The sequence below is a fragment of the Grammomys surdaster genome, unplaced genomic scaffold (genome assembly GCF_004785775.1).
Source record: "Grammomys surdaster isolate TR1022 unplaced genomic scaffold, NIH_TR_1.0 769, whole genome shotgun sequence".
NCBI lineage: Eukaryota > Metazoa > Chordata > Mammalia > Rodentia > Muridae > Grammomys > Grammomys surdaster.
This window is the reverse complement of record NW_021605188.1, coordinates 154,388-178,620: the sequence shown is the minus strand read 5'-3', so window position 1 is coordinate 178,620 and position 24,233 is coordinate 154,388. Positions and strand designations below refer to the sequence as shown.

Below are 24,233 nucleotides of genomic sequence, written 5' to 3'. Positions count from 1 at the left end.
GATCCCCACATGTGCTTATGACTGCTGTTGGCCTGAAACTGATCTGTTGTCTCTTCTGTTTCACTTTCAATCTATCTTTCTGGCGAGTATACATCCCCATTTACTTAGAGCTAATTACTCTATAATAAATGAAATAGAAGTGTGTCTCAGTAATGAGGAATTGAGGTGGTTGTGAGGCTGTGGATGAAGACAAAAGACTTTTAGGTCTCCTTTAGTTCCACGGGAGTGGATCTAGATAACATAACCACAGATGCCATAAAATCGTACATGGTCCTTTGTAGAAATCGTTCACTGCTAGACTTTGGCTTGAATTTACAATTATGAGGAGATACATGAACCTTCCTGATCCAATGACCACTGGATTAATTAACTCAGATAAACTTTGTGGCATTAAGGATAGAGGTTCAAATGATCTCAAGAAGATAAGGTATGTATAAGAAAAGGAGAAATCTATAAAAAATAATCAGATGGACTAAGGACTTTGAACATTCCTTTAAGTGAATCTTGGCCATTCAAGATTCCTCTGTTGTGAATTCTTTGTTTAACTCTATATCCTATTTTTTGATTGGGTTTTTTGGAGGTTAGTTTCTTGAATTCTGTTTAGGAAATTTCATATATTCTATGAGAGGGCCTGGCAAACTTCTTGGGCCTGGCCCTGGCCAGCAGAGGTCTCAGTGGCAGGATGCCACCTCAGCCCTCTAGTGTGGCAGGAGGAGGCAGTGTAGACTTCAGGTGGCCTGTGCCCTCCTTCCCCGCTCCCACCGGAGTCTGGGTCTGTGGAGCTGGTTTGACATGGCCCTGAGTGAAGAAGGTTACAATTTGTATAATGCTGTGTATGCTGTGGCCCATATCTACCATGATCTCATTCTTCAACAAGTAGAGTCTCAGAAAATGCCAAGACTTAAAGGAGTGTTCAATGACTGTTATCAGGTGAAGTTTCTTACTTAATGTCCACTGAGAAACTCACATTCATTTGTTAGTAGTTATTCTCTCAGAATAAAGCTTTCTACACTACAAAACTCTCTAAAGAACTTTTTACATGTATACATATATGTACACACATACACAACACACACACATACATACACACATACACATATGGACAACATTTAATGAATTTTTTGTATGAATATCGATGAGTTTTATAAAAACGTGTCAAATTTTTTTATTTCTTTTTAAATTTTTGTTTAATTTTTTAAATTATTTTATTTTCAATCCAGCCATTGCCCCCCCAATCCTTGAACCCCCTACTTCCTCATCCCATTCCTCCTTCCTCCTCTTTCTTAAAGAAGCTCCTCCCTCACCAGACCTCCCTCTTCCCTTTGGCCTTAAGTCTCTTCAGGTTAAGCAGATCTTCTCCATCTGAGGCCACATTAGGCAATCTTCTGGGATACATATCAGGAGCCTTAGCCCAGTTGGATGCTGCCTGATTGGTGGCTTAGTGTCTGGGAGTGCCCAGGGATCTGGGTTAGTTGAGATGGCTGTTCTTCTTATGGGGCCATCCTCCTCTTCAGCTTCTTCCATCCTTCCCCTAATTCAACAGTAGGGGTCCCTGACCTTGGTCCAGTGATTGAGTGTAAGTATCTGTGTCTGTCTCAGTAAGCTGCTGGTAGGTCCTCTTAGAGGACAGCCATGCTAGGCTCCTGTCTGAAACACATCATAGAATTATTAATAGTGTCAGGCTTTGGAGCCTCACTTTGAGATAGATCCCAAGTTGGGCCAGTCACTGGACCACCTTTCCTTCATTTGTACTTGCAGTTCTTTTAGACAGGAATACTTCTGGGTCAGAATTTTGACTGTGGGTTGGCAAAGCCATTCTTTCACTTGAGACCCTGTCTTTCTACTGGACGTATACACTTTGAGTTCACTCTGCCCATTGTTGTGCATTTCATCTGAGGTCCCTCCCACTGAGTCCTGAGAGTCATTCACCTCCCAGGTCTTTGTTACTTTCTAGAGGTTTCCCCACCACCACCACTGACCACTCCCTGAGGATGCATATTTCAATTCATTCTGCTGGCCCTGTTCTCTACTCCAATGCCAGATCCTGTTTACCTCTTCCTCTCCCTCTTTCCTCTCCCACCCATGTTCCTCCCATGTCCCTCCCTGCCTCTGCTTGCTTTGAATCTGTAGGTTGCTTTTGGTAGTATGGTCAATTTTACTATGTTAATCCTACTAATCCATGGGCATGGGAGATCCTTTCATCCCTGAGTTCTTCTCTGATTTCTTTCTTGAGAGACTTGAAGTTCTTGTCATACATTTCTTTCATTTGTTTGGTTAGAGTTGCACTAAGATGTCTTATATTATTTGTGACTATTGTCACAATATTTTCCTGTTTTCTTTCTCAGGCTATATATCATTTGTATAAAGGAAGGCTACTGATGTCTTTGAGTTAATTGTATATCCAGCCACTTTGCTGATATAGAAGTACTCTTTTAGAATTTTTTAGGGTCACTTATGTATATTATCACTTCATCTGCAAATAGTGAAACCTTGACTTCTTCTTTTCCAATTTGTATCCACTTGATCTCCTTTTGTTACCTTATGTTCTAGCAAGAACATTAAGTACTATATAGAATAGATATGAAAAGTGTGTCCAGCTTTGTCTTGTCCCTGATTTTAGTAGGATTTTATTCAAGTTTCTGTTCATTTAATTTGATATTGGCTGTTGGTTTGGTGTATATTGCTTTTATTATGTTTAGGTATGGGCCTTGAATTCCTGATCTCTTCAATACTTTTAACATGAAGGGGTGTTGTGTTTTGTCAAATGCTTTTAGAGCATCTAACTTGGTGATCATGTTATTTTTTTCTTTCAGTTTGTTTACACAGCATATGATGTTAATAGATTTTCATATATTGAACCTTCCCTGCATCCTTGGGATGAAGCGTAGCTGATCTTGGCTGTTGAGGGCCGTCGGCCACAGTCGACCAGGTTCACCTGAAAGAGAGGCTGGGAAGGGACAGGAGGGCGGGAAGAGATGAAGCCAGGACAAAGGTTTCTGATCGAGGCTCAATGCTTTAATGTTCAGCTTTCAATTTAAAGGGGATAACCCACCCCCACCCCCAGAGTTCCTTCTTGCTTCAGCTGGCTGGGGGTGAGCGCTAGGGGTGAGTGGAAACCATCCAGCTGGAGGTGAGAGGAATCCATAGGTAATTGCGGGTGGAGATGTCTCAAAGCAAGCTCAGCAGGCAGTCTGTTCTTCTCAGCTCGTGTACCAGGCTACAGGCAGCCAGAAAGGTGCCAAGGCCAAAGCAAGCACTGCCTCTGCCGAGGGCAGGAAATGCCCAGGCCATACCTCCAGAGTCCTATTGTTTGGTCTATTGTGGTAAACAAGGTCTCATCTCTTAGGCCTGCTCAAGGCTGGGGGAAGGGCATACTTGGCAAATGACATTTTTGATGTGTTCTTGAATTTGGTTTGCTAGGAAATTATTGAATATTTTTGCATCAATATTCACTCATGGAATTTGTCTAATATTCTTTCTTGGTTGGGTCTGTGTGTAGTTTAGGTATTAGAATAACTGTGGCTTCACAGAATGAGTTACATAGCTTTCCTTCTGTTTATCTTTTATGGAATAGTTTGAGGAATGATTGTAATAGCTCTCCTTTGATGGTCTGGTAGAATTCTGCCACAAAGCCATCTGGTATGGTGTTGTTTTGATTGGGAGGTTTTACTGACAGTTTCTATTTCCTTAAGCATAATGTAACTAATTAAGTAGTTTACCTATTCTTGATTTAACTTTGGTATGTGGTATCTGACTAGATATTCATTCATTTCATCTAGATTTTCCAGTTCTGTTGAATAAAAGTTTTTGTAGTAAGAGCTGATGATTTTTTTTAATTTCCTCAGTTTCTGTTCTTATGTCTTCCTTATTTTATTTCTGATTTTGTCAACTTGTATACTGTCTCTGTGTCCTTTAGTTAGTTTGGCTAAGGGTGTATTTATCTTCCTGATTTTCTCAAATGAACCAGCTTTGGTTTTGTTGATTTTTTTTTTTTACTTCTCTCTGTTTCTAATTGGTTGATTTCTACCGAGTTTGATTACTTCCTGCTGTCTATTCCTCTTGGGTGTGTTTGTTTGTTTCCCTAGGGTTTTTAGGTGTGCTGTTAAGTTGCTAGCGTAGTTTCTTTCCAATTTCTTTATGAGAGCATTCAGTGCTATAAATTTCCTATTAGCGTTGCTTTCATTGTTTCCCATACTTTTGGGTATGTTGTGTCTTCATTATTATTGACTTCTAGAAAGTCTTTAATCTCTTTATTTCTTCCCTGAACAAGTTATCATTAAGTAGAGTAGATAGTTGTTCTGTTTACATGAGTATGTGAGCTTTCTGTTATTCTTTTTTTGAAGTCTAGCCTTAGTTTGTGGTGATCTGATAGGATGTATGGGATTATTTCTATTTTTTTTATATCTGTTGAGAATTGTTTTGTATTGGCTTATAACATCAATTTTGGAGAATGTTCCATGAGGTACTGAGGAGAAGGTATATTCTTTTGTTTTAATGTGAAATATTCTGCATATATCTTGCTAAGTCTATTTAATTCAAAATTTATATTAGTTTCACTGTGTCTCTGTCTAATTTCTTTTTCAATGACCTGTCCATTGGTGACAGTGGGGTCTTGAAGTCTCCCCCTATTATTGTGTAAGGATTAAGGTGTATTTTGTGCTTTAACAATGTTTCTTTTATAAATGGGGTGCCCTTGCATTTGGGGCTTAGGTATTCAGGATTGAAACTTGATCTTGGTGGAGTTTTCCTTTGATGAATATAAAGTGTCCTTCCCATCTCATTAAATGACTTTTTGTTGGAAGTTTATTTTATTGGATATTAACATGGCAACTCCTGCTTTTTGGGGGCAGACCATTTGCTTGGAAAACTTTTTACCAGCCTTTTACTCTGAGATAGTGTCTGTCTTTGTCTTTGAGGTGTGTTTCTTGCATGCAGCAAATTGCTGGATGTTGCTTGCACTTCCAGTCTTTCAGTATATGTCCTTTTTATTGGGTCATTGAGTATATTGATATTGACAGATAGTAAAGACAAATGATTGTAAGTTCCTGTTATGTTTGTTATTGGAGGTGGTAGTGTGTGTGTGTGTGTGTGTGTGTGTGTGTGTCTATGTGTGTCTGTGTTTGTGTGTGATTCTTTCCTTTTGAGTTTGTTGCAAGATGTTTAGCCTGTTAATCTCTCTCTTTTTATTGGGGAATTGAGTCCCTTGATGTTAAGAAATATTAAGGACCAGTGACTGTTGCTTTCTTTATTTTTGTTGTTAGAGGTGGAATTATGATTGTATGGCTATCTTCTTTTCGGTTTGTTAAAAAGATATGTCTTTCTTGCTTTTTCTGGGGTGTAGTTTCCTCCTTGTGTTGGAGTTTTTCCTCTATTATCCTTTGTAGGGCTAGATTTGTGGAAAGATATTATTTAAATTTGTTTTTGTCATGGACTATCTTGTTTTCTCTATCTATGGTAATTGAGAGTTTTGCTAGGTATAATAGCCTGGGCTGGCATTTGTATTCTCTTAGGGTCTGTATGATATATGTCCATGATCTTCTGACTTTTATAATCTCTTTTGAGAAGTCTGATGTAATTCTGATAGGTTTGCCTTTATATGTTACTTGACCTTTTCCCCTTACAGCTTCTAATAATCTTTCTTTGTTCTGTGCATTTGATATTTTGATTATTATGTGACAGGAGGATTTTCTTATCTGGTCCAATCCAATTGGTATTCTGTATGCTTCTTGTATATTTATGACCACCTGTTTAGGTTGGGGAAGTTTTCTTGAGTTTTTTGAAGATGTTTTAGAATCGTCTGGGCTGGGAATCTTTGCTTTCTTCTAGTCCTATTATTCATAGAGTTGGTCTTTTCATTGGGTCTTGAATTTCCTTGATGTTTGCTGTTTTCTTTTTTAAATCTTTTATGTATTTATTTATTTATTTATTTATTTACTTTTTACACCAGATTTTATTCCCCTCCTGCTCCATCCTTGGACTGTTCTATATTTCCTTTGACTATTGTATCAATATCTTCTATAGTATCTTCTATGCCTGAGATTTGCTTTTCTATCTCTTGTATTCTGTTGGTGATACTTACATCTGTAGCTCCTGACCTCTTTTATATTTTTTCATATCCAAGATTGCCTCACTTTGTAATTTCCTTATGGTTTCTTCTTTTATTTTTATACCTTGGACTACTTTGTTTTATTCTTTTACCTGTTTGAATGTGTTTTCTTGTATTTCTTTAAGGGATTTATTTGTTTCCTGTTTAAGGGCTTCTATCTGTTTATGTGTGTTTTCTTTTATTTCTTTAAGTGAATTATTTATATTCATCTTTCAGGTTTCTATTATCCTCATGAGAGAGGATTTTAAATCTGTATCATGCTTTTCAGGCATGTTGAGTTATCTAGGGCTTGCTGTGGTGTGAGTCTCGGGTTCTGATGGTGCTAATGTCTATTGACATCTATTGCTTTTGATTTTGTGCTTGCCTCCTGCCATCTGTTTCTCTCTGATATAAACTGGCCTGGGTGTCTCTGTCTGCAGCCTACCATTTTTTGTTCCTGGGTTGTAGCAGATCTTCTCTGAGACCTGTGGCCCTGGCTGCAGCAGACCTCCTGGAAGGCCTGCAGACTATGCAGTGTTGAGAGGGGCAGAGATGCCAATCTGCCTAGGTGAAGGTGCCAAGTAGAAGGGAGATGGCTTTCGAATGGAGGCAGGGTATCTAGGAATTCTGGGCACCTTGTACATCTCAGCTGCTTCAGTCATTGGGCTGGTGTCTTTCCTGTAGCCGTGTTTGCAGCAGATCTCCTGGGAGACTGGCAGACTGTGGGGTGTTCAGAGGGGTACACGTGCTGATATGCCTTGGCAGAGGTGCAGCCCAGAAGTGTATGTCTCAATATTTTACCAATGAGTTCAGTACTCAAAAATAAGAACTAAGAGTTTTATCAAAAAAGTCTTAAGTGATGACTAAACTAGAATATTTTCCTCAAGAACAACTTCCTTAAGAATTGATACATGTGCTGTGATTGTCATTCATTTAAAGTAACAATTATTTATAAAAACATAAATGGTGAAGACTGCACATTTTATTATTTGTTTGTTTCATATCTGTATACTGTTTGTACATGAATGACCCAATACCACTCTTTGCATATGCAACTTCCAGCTATTCAGACTTTCCATTCATTTTCACATACATAACTTCATATTCAAAAATTATTCTTGACAAACTTGCATGCACACAAACATAAGAACTCACATATACACACACCTCATGCTATTTTTTATTTGGTAAAAATTTTTCTGCCACATTTCATTATGAAATATTAATATGAAGTATATGGGGACTTCCAGTCTGGGCCCGAGCATAAAGCAGGTCATAGGCGGCAGCTCCGTACCCAACACCAGAAAACCGAGAGAAAGAGGGACTCCCAGAAGCTTTCACTCAGGCAGCATCCTAGGTAAGGAAAAAGCAGCACTTGCCCCAAACAGGGAGCAACTGGGACCCACTGGGACCCAGGAATTCGCTCCTGGCCCAGAGCAGGGACTCCATCTGGTCTGGGCCCGAGCACTCGCAGATCCCGGGAGGCAGCTCAGCACCCAATCTCACAGAATCCAGAGGAAGCAGGGCTCTCAGGACCTCTCTGCCAAGCAGTATCTTAGGCTAGGAGGTGGCAATACTTGCCCCCAAACAGGGAGTAACCGGGACCCACTGGGATACAGAAATTCACTCCTGGCCCGGAGCGCGGGTTCCTTCCGGTCTGGGCCCAAGCATGAGGCAGATCCCGGGAGTTAGTTCTGCACTCAATCTCACAGAACCCAGAGAAAGTGGGGGCTCTCAGTAGCTCCAACTCAAGCGGTATCTTAGGCTAGGAGGTGGCAATACTTGCCCCCAAACAGGGAGCACCCGGGACCCACTGAGACCCAGGAATTCACTCCTGGCCCGGGGCCTGGGCCCCCTCCAGTTTCCACCTGAGCACAGAGCAGATCTTGGGCCTTAGCTCTAACCCTAGCAGCAAAACCCATCCTAAACAGCTCTGACACAATCTAGATAATAGGAAAGACAGGTCCCAGTCAGAGACAGCACAGATAGCACAAAAGTGATCCAGATGGCAAAAGGCAAGCGCAAGAACACAAGCACCAGCAACCCAAGGTACTTGCCATCATCAGAACCTAGTTCTCCCACATTAGAAAGTCCTGAACTCCCTATATCACCAGGAAAACAAGAACCAGATCTAAAATCACTTCTAATGATGATGCTAGAGGACTATAAGAAGGAAATAAATAACACTTTCATAAAACTTGAGGATAACACAGGTAAACAGGATGAAGTCCTTAAAGAAACACAAAAATCCTTTAAAGAATTACAAGAAAACACAAACAAACAGATGAAGGAATTGAACAAAACCATCCAGTACATAAAAATGGAAGTAGAAACAATAAAGAAATCACAAAGGGAGATTACCCTGGAGATAGAAAATCTAAGAAAGAAATCAGGAGTCATAGACACAAGCATCAACAACAGAATACAACAGATAGAAAAAAGAATCTCAGGTGCAGAAGATACCTTAGAAAATATTGACACAACTGTCAAAGAAAATGCAAAATGCAAAAAGTTCTTAACACAAAATATCCAGGAAAATCCAGGACGCAATGAGAAGACCAAACCTAAGGATAATAGGTATAGATGAGAGTGAAGATTCCCAACTTAAAGGGCCAGTAAATATCTTCAACAAAATTATTGAGGAAAATTTCCCTAACCTAAGGAATGAGATGCCCATAATCACACAAGAAGCCTACAGAACACCAAACAGACTAGATCAAAAAAGAAATACCTCCAGTCACATAATAATCAAGACACAAAATGCACAAAACAAAGAAAGAATTTTAAAAGCAGTAAAGGAAAAAGGCCAAGTAACATATAAAGGCAAACCTATCAGAATTACACCTGAATTCTCACCAGATACTATAAAAGCCAGAAGATCCTGGACAAATATCGTACAGACCCTAAGAGAACATAAATGCCAGCCCAAGCTACTTTACCCAGCAAAACTCTCAATTACCATAGATGGAGAAACTAAGATATTCCATGACAAAACTGAATTTACACAGTCTCTTCCCACAAATCCAGCTCTACAAAGGATAATAGCAGGAAAGCTCCAATACAAGGAGGGCAATCATACCCTAGAAAGAGCAAGAAAATAAGGATTAAATAAGGTTTCCATCAAACCCAAAAGAAGATAACCACACAAACGATGACTCCACTATTAGCAAAAATGACAGGAAGCAACAACACCCTCTCCTTAGTATCTCTTAACATCAATGGACTCAATTCTCCAATAAAAAGGCATAGGCTAACAGACTGGATATGTAAACAGGACCCAGCTTTTTGCTGCTTACAGGAAACCCACCTCAGTGACAAAGACAGACAGTACCTTAGAGTAAAAGGTTGGAAAACAATTTTTCAAGCAAATGGCCATAAGAAACAAGCGGGAGTAGCCATTCTAATATCGAATAAAATCGACTTTCAACCTAAAGCTATCAAAAAGGAGAAGGAAGGGCATTTCATACTTGTCAAAGGAAAAGTCAACCAACATGAACTCTCAATTCTGAATCTCTATGCGCCAAATACAAGAGCATCGACTTTTATAAAAGAAACCTTACTAAGGCTCAAAACACACATTGCACCTCACACAATAATAGTGGGAGACTTCAACACCCCACTCTCAGCAATGGACAGATCATGGAAACAGAAACTAAGCAGAGATACAGTGAAACTAACAGAAGTTATGAACCAAATGGACCTAACAGATATCTATAGAACATTTCACCCTAAAGCAAAAGAATATACCTTTTTCTCATCACTTCATGGTACCTTCTCCAAAATAGACCATATAATTGGGCACAAGACAGGCCTCAACAGACATAAAAAATTGAAATAATTCCCTGCATCCTATCAGATCACCATGGTCTAAGGCTGGTCTTCAAAAATGACAAAGACAATGGAAAGCCCACAGTCACATGGAAACTGAACAACACCCTACTCCTTGATAATCAGGTAAGGGAAGAAATAAAGAAAGAAATTAAAAACTTTTTATAATTTAATGAAAATGATGACACATCATACCAAAATCTATGGGATACAATGAAAGCAGTGCTAAGAGGAAAATTCATAGCTCTAAGTGCCTACAAAAAGAAACTGGAGGGAGCATACACTAGCAGCTTGACAATGCACCTGAAAGACCTAGAACAAAAAGAAGCTAATACACCCAAGAGGAGTAGACGGCAGGAAATAATCAAACTCAGGGCTGAAATCAACCAAATAGAAACAAAAAGAACTATCCAAAGAATCAATAAAACCAGGAGCTGGTTCTTTGAGAAAATCAACAAGATAGATAAATCCTTAGCTAGACTAATCAGAGGGCAGAGAGACAGTATCCAAATTAATAAAATCAGAACTGAAAAGGGTGACATAACAGAAACTGAGGAAATTCAAAAAATCATCAGATCCTACTACAAAAGCCTATACTCAACAAAATTGGAAAATTTGGATGAAATGGACGATTTTCTAGACAAATACCAGTTACCAATGTTAAATCAGGACCAGATAAACCATCTAAATAGTCCCATAACCCCAAAAGAAATAGAAGCAGTCATTAAAAGTCTCCCTACAAAGAAAAGTCCAGACGGTTTTAGTGCAGAATTCTCTCAGACCTTCAAGGAAGACCTAATTCCAATTCTTTTCAAACTATTCCACAAAATAGAAACAGAAGGTACACTACCCAATTCATTCTACGAAGCCACAATTACGCTCATACCTAAACCACACAAAGACCCAACAAAGAAAGAGAACTTCAGACCTATCTTTCTTATGAACATTGATGCAAAATTACTCAATAAAATTCTAGCGAACCGAATCCAAGAACACATCAAAACAATTATCCATCACGATCAAGTAGGCTTTATCCCAGGAATGCAGGGTTGGTTCAATATTCGGAAATCCATCAATGTAATCCATTATATAAACAAACTCAAAGAAAAAAACCACATGATCATCTTACTAGATGCTGAGAAAGCATTTGACAAAATTCAACATCCCTTTATGATAAAAGTCTTGGAAAGGTCAGGAATTCAAGGTCCGTACCTAAACATAGTAAAAGCAATATACAGCAAACCAGTAGCCAGCATCATACTAAATGGAGAGAAACTTGAAGCAATCCCACTAAAATCAGGGACTAGGCAAGGCTGCCCACTCTCCCCCTGCTTATTTAATATAATATTGGAAGTCCTAGCCAGAGCAATTAGGCAACACAAGGAGGTGAAAGGGATACAAATTGGAAAGGAAGAAGTCAAAGTCTCACTATTTGCAGATGATATGATAGTATACTTAAGTGACCCCCAAACTTCCACCAGAGAACTCCTAAACCTGATAAACAACTTTAGCAAAGTGGCTGGATATAAAATTAACTCAAGCAAATCAGTATCCTTCCACTACTCAAAAGATAAACTGACTGAGAAAGAAATTATGGAAATGACACCCTTCACAATAGTCACAGATAATATAAAATACCTTGGTGTGAACCTAGTGGAGCACGTAAAAGACCTGTATGACAAGAACTTCATGCCCCTGAAGAAAGAAATCGAAGCAGGTCTCAGAAGATGGAAAGATCTCCCATGCTCATGGATTGGAAGGATTAATATAGTAAAAATGGCTATTTTGCCAAAAGCCATCTACAGATTTAATGCAATCCCCATCAAAATTCCCACTCAATTCTTCACAGAGATAGAAAGAGCAATCTTAAAATTTATTTGGAATAACAAAAAACCCAGGATTGCGAAAACTACTCTCAGCATTAAAAGAACTTCTGGAGGAATAACCATCCCCGACTTCAAGCTGTACTACAAAGCAATAGTGATAAAAACTGCATGGTATTGGAACAGAGACAGGCAGGAGGATCAATGGAATAGAATAGAAGACCCAGAAATGAACCCCCATACCTATGGTCACTTGATCTTTGACAAAGGAGCTAAAACCATCAAGTGGAAAAAAGACAGCATTTTCAACAAATGGTGCTGGTCCAACTGGAGGTCAGCATGTAGAAAAATACAAATTGATCCATACTTATCTCCTTGTGCAAAGCTCAACTCCAAGTGGATCAAGGCCCTCCACCTAAAACCAGCCACACTGGAACTAATAGAAGAGAAACTGGGGAAAAGCCTGAAACACATAGGCACAGGAGAAAAGTTCCTGAACAGAACACCAATGGCCTGTGCTCTAAGACCAAGAATTGACAAATGGGACCTCATAAAACTGCAAAGCTTCTGTAAAGCAAAGGACACAGTCAATAGGAAAAAGCGGTAACCAACAGATTGGGAAAAGGTCTTCACCAACCCTACATCTGATAAAGGGCTAATATCTAAGGTATACAAAGAACTGAAGAAATTAGACTCTAGACAATCAAAGAACCCTATTAAAAAATGGAGCACAGAGCTGAACAAAGAATTCTCAACTGAGGAAGCTCGAATGGTTGAGAAGCACCTAAAGAAGTGTTCAGCATCCCTAGTCATCAGGGAAATGCAAATGAAAACAACACTGAGATTCCACCTCACACCAGTCAGAATGGCTAAGATCAAAAACACAGATGACAGCACATGTTGGCGAGGATGTGGAGAAAGAGGAACACTCCTCCACTGTTGGTGGGATTGTAAACTGGTACAACCACTATGGAAGGCAGTCTGGCGGTATCTCAGAAAATTGAACATAGTGTTACCCGAGAACCCAGCTATACCACTCCTGGGCATATACCCAAAAGACGTTTCAACATACAACAGGGACACATGCTCCACCATGTTCATAGCAGCCTTATTTATAATAGCCAGAAGTTGGAAAGAACCCAGATGCCCTTCAACAGAAGAATGGATGCAGAAAATGTGGTACATTTATACAATGGAGTACTACAAATTCCTAGGCAAATGGATGGAGCTGGAAAATATCATCTTGAGTGAAGTGACCCAATCTCAAAAGAACATACATGGTATGCACTCACTGATAAGTGGATATTAGCCCAAAAGCTCACAATTTCTAAGAAACTACGTATAGACCACATAAAACTCACATAGAAGAAGGAAGACCAAAGTGTGGATGCTTTGGTCCTTTCTAGAAGGAGTATCAAAAGTTTCAACCAGAGCTCCCAAAGTCTAAACTGCCAGCCAGAGAGCACAAAGGGAGAGACTCATGCACCTGTATAGGGAATTGAGGGTGACCTTGTTAGACTTCAGTGAAAGTGGAGGGCCATGGTCCCCGAAAGTTTGGATCTCCTACTGTGTGGGAATTCGAGAGCAGGGAGATGGGACTGGGAGGATGTTTGGAGCACACCCTCACAAAAATTAGAAGGAGGGGGTATGGGATAAGGGGTTTTGGGGGAGAATGGGAGAGGAGATAACATTGAAAAGTAAATTCGTATAATATCCAATAAAAAACCCACACAGATAAAGGGTCTAAAAAAAAAGAGAGAGAGAAGGAGAGAGTTTACTTATTTTAAATTAATTTCAAAAGTTTCTAGGAGTTGCTAATTGGCTAAGATCCTATTTTAAGCTCTCCATAAAAAAATTTAAGTCTCTGTTCAATATTCTCAAGAGAGAGGTAAACCCTAATTTTCCTCAACAATTAATTGACAAAAGAGAGGTAATCTCACAAAAAGTAGAAGAAGCTATTACTAATCGATATATTATATAGTCTGATTAGTTGTCCGCGGTGCTATAACAGTCCTTTGACAAAAGATTATTAATATAGATTTATATATCCTTAAATCGGGTCTTCATGACTCTCTGAGTGTGGAAGGAGTGACTGTTGGCACTTCTGCCCTGATTTTACAAGAACTCTGAAAAATTGGCTTTAAAAACAAAAGAGGGAGAACGGCACCCCCTCAGAAGGAGTCCCCCTGAAATACTCTCCATCATGCCTTGTTCACTTTTATCTCTCTAAAGCTGAAAGCTCATGGCAAATCTGCTGCTGACTGCCTCTGGCACCACCAAGACCAACAAAACTTTGCCACAGATATGGGGAAGGACCCTCTTACCCTTAAAGGGAATGGCCCAGACCCAGTTCCCTTATGGGGCCGAGGACTGATATGCCTGTCCGATACCACAGAAGGCACAGCTAACTGGCTACCAAAAAGATTAATGAAAAAAATAGATACCCCCACAAAGCCAGGCCCAACCATAAATACGATGAATAACAATTTACATCCAGGGAAGTGAAATCTCCCTGAGAATCCCCTTCTTTTTCCTTTCCAGGTAAAAATGAATACCCGTGATGTCTGAGGTTAGAAGTTCTAATCCAGATACTGGCCTCCGAACTTATACTACTCAGACCTTTGAAGGGCCACTGACAAGAACATCAAACAGCTAGAGATTGACATCACTAATCTGAAGAAGTCCCTCGTTTCTCCATCTGAAGAGTCCTCCTAAAATCTCAAAGATCCTTATTGGACTTGATTTACTCTAGTACAATAGAAAAGACTGTATACAGCTCTTGACTGTGTACAATCCTCAAAGAAGAAGGTTGCCTTTACATAGACAAGACAAGGAGCGTTAAAGAGAGCATGAAATAGGTAGTGAAGCCTAAGAAAAATCAGAGAGAGAAAGAGACAGATGAATGCTGGTACAAGAATTGATTTGCAGACTCTCCAAGGTTATCAACCCTATTTACTTCCATCTTGGGACCATTATTTGGGTTCTTTTTGCTTATTTCTGCTGGTCCATGGGCCTCAAATAGGCGGACTAACTCTGTGATACAACAGATAAATAATTTGGTAGCAAAACCTACTCAGATACATTATCATAAGTTAGCTATTCGAGGACCACGAGACTCAAGATGAGGTGGTTACTTTATACAGGGTGTTTCCAAAACCCATCTCCATCCAACCTAAAAAGGGGGGACTTCTGTCCCAAGACCATGCAGAGAGGGGCCACCCAGAACCTCCTCTGACAGGTGATCTGAATTCTTGCTTAGGCTGCGAGACTAAGCACTGCAAGGGAATATTAATAAAAGATAAAAATATCTATCTGGATTCCCTGAGGGACAAGCCTGACTGCATAGGGGTTGATGTCAAAAGTATCCCTCTCCAGGAAAAAGACATTGGGACGGGTATGGCTCTCATGCCTCACTGGACAACGACAGGGGGACTGGAGCCAGTACAAGGTCCCCTTCAAATACTGGAGGTCAGGCCTCTATCCCTGCCTTTGCAAGTTTAGAATTGCCACAGCCCTTCTATACTTAGAGAAGGGAGGAGATGTCAGGGGCAGCCCTGCTTACACACTGTAGGCCTAAAATCAGCCATAGGCCTAAAATCAGCAGTGGGCCTGTCATACATGTATACTAACACCGAGTCTTGGGTCTCAGTGGAAGAACATTGAAACAGATGGCTATAAGCTAATGTCAACGGGGAGCTTTTGTGGAAATTTATAAGCCTGAGTGGTCATCGACCTTGTAAATAGGTAGCCTTGGCAGTTAATACCAGCTTAGATGGAGACAAGCGAGTCATAGGCAGAGTCATGGTGACTTGTCCCCTGAACTTTCACCCAGCCGATACCCAGTTCTGAAGATATCTGTATTCCCCCTGAACACCCACACTCCAGTGTCATTCCCTTCCCCACGTCCTGCCTTTTTGTGTTTATACCCCTGTGTGAATTAATTATGATTTGAGAAAAAAATTTTAAAAAATCAAAAAAAAAAAAAGTAAAAGAAGTATGTGAGTTTTTAATTACTAATGGGGTATATTATACTACATGGTATAACTTTATTACAGCTGTTTATTCTTGAAGCCATTAGAAAAATTAGGGAACATTTTCAATTTTGCATTGCCTTAATTGATATGCATATGTGATCATCTAATGAAGCATCTCATTTAGGTGGCTTCCTTGCTAAAGACCATGGTATTTACTAACCCTGTTGGAGAACTGGTGAACATGAATCATAGAGAAAATCAGTGTGCAGATTATGATATTTTCAACATTTGGAATTTTCCACAAGGCCTTGGATTAAAAGTGAAAATAAGAAGCTATTTTCCTTGTTTCCCCCAGAGCCAACAACTTCATGTATTTTAAGACATGGAGTGGGCCACAGGAGGAACTTTGGTGAGTATAACGCAATTTACATTCTTTTCAGTATAACTAAATTTTAAAATATTAGGCATGAAGTGATGGCTCTGTGTTTAAGACCAGTTACTGCTCTTGCAAAAGCCCCATCCTCATTAATCAGTATCAAAATTTGATAAATTACAACTTTCTATAAAACTAGATGATATGGATCAAAGGCCTCTGGATTCCATGTTAAGTTGCATCCACATGCCTATTCACCCCACAATACAGAAACACATTACACACACACACACACACACACACACACACTTTGGTAACTATATATAAACCATGAAATTTTGTGATTCCCTGTGAACATATTTCTAGCCTAATGAAGTAAAGCATACACAGATTAATAGAAACATTTCCCCACATTCAAGATTTTCTTTTAAACTTAGAATAACTTTATTAATTTTATGAGAGTCTTGTATAACATACCTTGTTCATATTCATCAAACAACTCCTTTGATCCTCCCTAACTTCTCTCATCACGCAACTCAGTATCCTTTTATTTTAATTTATAAATCATGTGAGAGAAACTGATTATACATGAATTTTTTAAACAGAATCAGTTTAGGAAGGAAATTTTCTAAATCTCTACAACCCAAATGTTATACATATAATATGACCTGATTTAGTTAATATTGAATAACTGTCAGGGCATTGCAGTTTTATACAAAATAATAAAGTGACCAAAATAGGTAAGAGATGCCTGTTAGCACAAAAATATGTATAGCCGTATCTGTTAATAACATATACATATATATGGATTTGTATATACCATATTTATAATTACCCACATATGTATATATGTATATATATTCTTATGTATATGTATGTGTATACTGCCTCAGGTTCCCACCTCCATGTGTAGTATAACATGTGCTGCTGGGTTCAGAAAAATTCATCAGAAACATACAGCAGACTGCTGCTTTGATTGTATCCTATGTCCAGAAAATGAGGTTTCCAATGAGACAGATATATATTTGCATGCAGAAAAAAATTGATGAATTAAAATATCTTCTCTTTTCAAACTGGAATTGTGAAATGGCCTAGATGGAAAGATGGAAAGTGAAGGTCTAAAATCTCTGTTTCAGAATGTAATCATTTGAATGGTATCAACATTTTAAACCCTGAAAATAACCTGCAATATATTCTACAAAGAACTCATTTCTCTCACAATATCATGGTTTCTGGTGTTACAGTTTGCAGAAAAGTTTATGGGGACAAACATCTGTATCCAATTTTAAAACAAAATTTTAAGAATAGTCTATGCATGTGTTCCATCTTCATTGAAATTTTTAAGTAACTTGACTACATGATTAATCCATAGCCTTTCCTTCGTATCTTCAAACTGGGTCTTGACAAAGACCAAATACTCAGGGACAATTATTCTTAAATAAAATACATTTTAAGATCTCAGATGGCTTAAAGGATGAAGCATTTTCTGTCAAAGAATTAGTACAAGAGTGAAGATTTCAAGAAATGTGATAGTTCTTATCAACAATCACAGCTGAGATAAAAGAAAAAAGAGTGCATGAGTGTGAATATCCATATTCTTCATGTCATCTAGCTTGAAATGTGCAGTTGGGAAAAAAGAGATCTTACCACAGTGAGGGGGACCTGCATAGGTCTATGAAGCACATAGCTTCAATAATGGAAATATTGGTTTATGCAAACAAAATTTACGTGATGAATTTTATGTTCTTGTGACTATGTGAAACTGCCAACAAAGGCCACAACTCTCAAAGCCAACAATGTACATAATGCATTTTATCAGCTGGTATTAAGAGATATGTCTGCACACTGTACAGAACTGTAAATAGTGAGTTTAAGTTTGAGGAACTAACTAATCTGTGATTATGCATTATATTATTCACAATGCACTGAAAAACAAACTATTTTTATTTTTCTTCCTCCATTTCCCATAACATTGTTTTGTTGCTTTACAAAGCATAGGTTAATATAGAGCAGCCTTAAAACAGTGATCCCTACTGCAATAAGGAATGGAATAGGTGTTCAACACTAAAATGCTTTTTGAAGTATATTCTGAATAATACAAACACACAATTAGTAAGAACATAATCATGATATCTGATGAGGATTTGTTGTTCACTAGCAGATATGGAGCAAGGTGTAAGGTGTCCAGATGATAAGTATGCCAACTTACAGCAAACTCACTACCTCCAAAGAGCTGTGCCATTTCTGGCTTATGAAGATCCATTGGGGATGGCTCTAGGTTGCATTGCCCTGAGCTTCTCTGCCCTCACGGTTCTAGTACTCTTCACTTTTGTGAAGTACAAGGATACTCCCATTGTGAAGGCCAATAACTGCATTCTCAGTTATATCCTCCTCATTTTTCTCATCTTGTGCTTTCTCTGCTCATTGCTCTTCATTGGACATCCCAATCAGGTTACCTGCCTCCTGCAGCAGACCACATTTGGAATATTTTTCACTGGGACTGTTTCTACAGTGTTGGCCAAAACTATAACTGTGGTCATGGCTTTCCAGCTCACTTCTCCAGGAAATAGGATGAGAGTGATGTTGGTAAAAGGGGCACCTAACTTGGTAATTCCCATTTGTACTCTAATCCAACTTGTTTTCTGTGGAACCAGGTTGGTAACATCTCCTCCCTTTATTGAAAGAAATACACAATCTGAACAGGAGAAGACCATCATTATTTGCAATAAAGGCTCTGTCATTGCCTTCCACTTTGTCCTGGAATACTTGGGCTCATTGACTCTGGGGAGCTTTGTTTTAGCTTTCTTGGCTAGGAACCTTCCTGATAAATTCAGTGAAGCCAGGTTCCTAACATTCAGTATGCTGGTGTTCTGCACTGTCTGGATCACCTTCCTCCCTGTCTACCACAGCACCATGGGAAAGGCCATGGTAACTGTGGAGGTCTTCTCTATCTTAGGTTCTAGTGCAGGGTTGCTAGGGTGTATCTTTATCCCAAAGTGTTATGTTATTTTAGTTAGACCAGACTCACTGAAAAATCACTTTACTGAAACTTTAATAGTTTAAAAAATGTTATATGATGCTCAACATATTTTTTCTCTGTATTAACAAAAGTAGTATTAAATCATACAAAATTTTTAAGTAATATAGAAATTTATACTTACATTGCGGGACAGCATTGTCCACTGTAATACTAAGTTTTGGTGGAAAATTGTTTCATTATCATACAAATTTGAACATATAAAGTTCAGGGAATCAATTGAGGAATGGCTAACATCATTTTGACCTGTCGTCATGTATGTAAGCCATGTTCTTAATTAGTGATTAATATTAGATGATCCTAGACCTTGTGGACACTGTCACCTCTATGCAAGTTGTTCTTAGAGTTATAAGAAAAGGGAATGAAATCATGGGCATGAAGCCAGTAATCAGCATTATTCCATGTGCTTTGAATGCTTGCATTCGATAAGTAAATAACATTTTTTCTGACATGTTCCTTTTGACCCTGTTGTTTTGCCACAGAAACAGAAATTAAGACATCACCAAAATGATAAGTTGCCTCCATTGGGATTTGGAACATCATAGATTACAGATGCAATAAAAGGCATTCATTTGAAAAGAGAAGCAAGAGTGAATGTTAGTAAAGTGTAGAGCATAGTGACAGTATTGTATATTTTTGATGGCCATCACAAAAGCACTGGATTTTGGAATATCTTTACACTATAGTATGAAGACGTTAAGAATATTAAATAACATACTAAGAAGGGAACAGTATATGAAAGGGACAGTGGGGTTCAGATTGCAATGCAAGGCTCTGGAACTTTATGTGAAAACACACAATTTCATTATGAAATGAACGTGTTTCATTGAGTGAGAAAAATCATTAGTGGAAGTGTCCCACACAAGACCTTTATCATAATAAGGTCAGTGAAGTCAGTGAACATACAGATCACTCTAGATTAAGGGTCTCGTCACAAATTTTTCAAATTATGAGTATGAACTCCTACTTGAGTTTAATATTATATACACATGCAAACACACATACAAACACACATTATTTTTGAATATCAGGTGTTGAAAGTCTGTGTCTTTTTTTCTCTCAAAGTATTGTTTGTTGCTTTATTTTTTAGTGTTATTTGGTATTTTATTTTTGACATTGTAATTTAATTGTTTTTTGTTTATATTTCCTGATGCCAAAACACCCTATGTCACCCTCCCTGCACTTCTGAAATGTACATGGCCTCTTATATCATTAAAAAGTTTTAGAAGACTTCAAGCAAACAGTGTCACCAAAACACAAAAGGAATGATGATCACATGTATTTACAGAGAATTTCTCAGCATTCATAAGTCCTGCACGGCTTCAAATCATGTAGTATCCAAGCACAAACAAGAAGACATGGACAACTGCAAACACATTATAAATGTAGAATAGGTGATAATTTCTGTCAAGAAACCCTCTTTTGTTATCCTGTACTTAAATATGATTACCGTCAATGTTCTCTATATTGCTGTTATATCTCATGATAAAGAAATTGTGGAAAGAAAACACAAATATCTGCATAAATTTATTTGTAAAAATTTATTTTATTTTTTACTGTCTTACTTTACATCCTTCTCATGCCCCCCCCCATTACTATCCTCCCTCCATTTCTTCTATGTTTTTCCTTTGAGCAGGTGGGGGCCCAACTAGGTCTTCAAGATTCTGCCAAGGTAGGTTCTTCCTCTCCCACTGAAGCCAGACGAGGCAACCCAGCTAGTAGAACCTATCTCATGTACAGGTAACAGGTTGTGGGATAGCACCAGTTCCAGTTGTTCAAGACCCACTTGAAAGTCAAGCAAATCTGCTATGTATGAACAGTGAGGCCTAGGTCCATCCTGTGCATGTTTTTTGGTTCATGGTTCAGACTCTGAGAGCCCCAATGTTCCAGGTTAGTTGACTCTGTTGGTCTTTCTGTGGAGTTATATCTCATTCAGGGCGCACAGTCCTTCCTCCTATTCTCCCCTAAGTGTTCCTGAGTTCCATCCATTGTTTGGCTGTGGGTGTCTGTATTGGAATACAAAACTGGGATCTAGGATTAGTTAACATGGAGTTGGAAATTTTGATCTAGGACTAGTTAACATGGAATATGAAATTTGGATCTAGGACTAGTTAACATAAAAATTGGGTATTTTGATCTAGGACTAGTAAACATGGAATATGAAATTGTGATCTAGGAATAGTTAACGTGGAATATGAAATTTGGATCTAGGACAAGTTAACATGGATTTGGCAATATTGATCTAGGACTAGTTAACATGGAATTGGCATTTTTTGATCTAGGACTAGTTAACATGGAATATGAAATTGTAATCCAGGACTAGTTAACATGGAATATGAAATTTTGATCTAGGACTAGTTAACATGGAATTGGAAATTTTGATCTAGGACTTTTTAACATAGAATATGAAACTTGGATCTAGGACTAGTTAAAATGGAATTAACAACTTTGATTTAGGACTAGTTAACATGGAATTGGCATTTTTGATCTAGGACGAGTTAACATGGAATATGAAAATTGGATTTAGGACGAGTTAACATGGAATACAAAACTGGGATCTAGGACTAGTTAACATGGAATATGATATTTTGATCTAGGACTAGTTAACATGGAACATGAAACTTGGATCTAGGACTAGTTAAAATGGAATTGGCAATTTTGATTTAGGACTACTTCACATGGAATTGGCATTTTTGATCTAGGACGAGTTAACATGGAATATGAAAATTGGATTTAGGATGAGTTAACATGGAATACAAAACTGGGATCTAGGACTAGTTAAAATGGAATATGATATTTTGATCTAGGACTAGTTAACATGGAACATGAAACTTGGATCTAGGACTAGTTAAAATGGAATTGGCAATTTTGATTTAGGACTAGTTCACATGGAATATGAAATTTGGATCAAGGATGAGTTAACATGGAATATGAAATTTTGATCTAGGATGAGTTAAAATGGAATTGGAAATTTTGATCTAGGACTAGTTCATAAGGAATACGAAATTTGGGTCTAGGACTAGTTAACATTGAATATAAAATTTGGATCTAGGACCAGTTAACATGGAATTGACATTTTTGATCTAGGACTGGTTAACATGGAATATGAAATTTTGATCTAGGACTACTTAACATGGAATTGGAAATTTTGATGTAGGACAAGTTCACATGGAATATGAAATTTTGATCTAGGACTAGTTAACATGGAATTGGAAATTTTGATGTAGGACAAGTTCACATGGAATATGAAATTTTGATCTAGGACTAGTTAACATGGACTATGAAATTTGGATCTAGGACTAGTTAACATGGAATGGGAAATTTTGATTTAGGACAAGTTAACATGGAATATGAAATTTGGATCTAGGACTAGTTAACACGGAATATGAAATTTGGACTGGTTAAAATGGAAATAGAAATTTTGATCTAGGACTAGTTAACCTAAATATGAAAGTTCAGCTTCCATGTGTACACGGGCTTTCTGGTTTTGTTGCTATTGGAGACCAGCTTTAGTCCGTGGTGATCTGATAGCATGCGTGGGATCATTTCTATCTTCTTGTATCCATTGAAGCCTGTTTTGTGAGCAATTATATGGTCAGTTTTGGAGAAGGTACCATGAAGTGCTGAGGAGAAGGTCTATTCTTTTTGTTTAGGCTGAAATGATATAGACATATGTACACACATATAAACATATATACATATCTATATATGTACATGTAATATATATATAACATTTCATTGGGGAATCGAACCCATCAATGTTCAGGGATATTAAGGATTCGTGATTGTTTCTTCCTCCCCTCCCCCTCCTTGAAAAAAAATATATATATTGAATCCGTTTGGTTCGTAACTTCTGTTAGTTTTACCGTGTCTGTGTCATTTTCTGTTTCCACGATCTGCTCATTGCTGAGAGTGGGGTGTTGACGTCTCCCACTATTTCTGTGTGAGGTGCGATGTGTGCTCTGAGCTTTAGTAAATTTTCTTTGATGGAAGTGGGAGACCTCACGTTTTCAGAATAGAGATGTTCAGAATCGAAAGTTCTTCTTGGTAGATTTTTTCCTTTGATGCTTATGAAGTATTCTTTCTCAGCCTTTTCGATAACTTTCAGTGCAAGTCGATTTTATTCTATATTATAACGGCTTCTCCAGCTTGTTTCTTAGGACCATTTGCTTGAACAATTTTTTCCAGCCTTTTACTCTGAGGGAGTGTCTGTCTTTGACACCAAGCTGCGTTTCTCGTGTGCAGCAAAATGCTGAGTCCTGTTTACTATCCAGTCTGTTAGTCTATGTCTTTTTATTGGGGAATTGAGTCCATTGATGTGGTTAGTCAATGAGATCTTTGCTATTATATATCTTAGTCATGGAAGATGAAGTCTTTTCATCCATTTGGAGTGATGATGTCGGATATTTATAACTGCTTCAATGCTTTGAATAAATCTTGCTTCTGTGCTGTATCAAACCAAGTTTAAGTGATTGAAGGAAAAATAAAGACCATCTAACTAATGGGAAAGAAACAGGACAAGAAAATTTCACTAATGAATGATATCAAACGTTTAATGAAAATATAACACCAATACTTCTAATGGCAACATCCAGTGCATTAGAGTCCCTGGTTAGTGTCCTAGTGATTAGGACACATGGGATGCTGAGTAAAGTGAATAACTGCATACATTACTGAATTCTACAGCTTCTTTTATAGGTAAGCAGAATCAAGATTTCTCAGAGCTACTAATTCTCAACACTTTTTATTTCTTAAGCAGTAGTTTATCTGGGTTCAAAGTGACATAAATCTCCTTGCAGACTGAGAAATCTGTCAGTGGTCAAAATTTTTAAAGTGTTGTTTAGTTTAATTAAAACAAAAGATCTTTCTCCAGAGAAAAGTAATATGAGGCCACTTCTTCAGACATGCAGCTTATTTGGCAGAATATTCAGATTCTCTGAAAAGAAAGTACACTTTCTCTTTGTCCCAGTATGCTGAGATTCTCAAATATCCTTAAGTCAACTCTCAGCAGGTTGGGAGCAGTCACCTCATGCCATTTCCCTACATTATAATATCATTCTATGAAATAAAATGGGTATTAAGACTATTATATATTCCACATAACTCAGAAAGG

At 38.1% G+C, this 24,233-nt stretch overlaps 1 pseudogene; it reads left to right on the top strand.

Annotated features, from left to right (window-relative positions):
• The first annotated feature begins 320 nt into the window (after nt 1-320).
• Nucleotides 321-19,146, top strand: LOC114633875 (annotated as a pseudogene).
• The last annotated feature ends 5,087 nt before the right edge of the window (nt 19,147-24,233 follow it).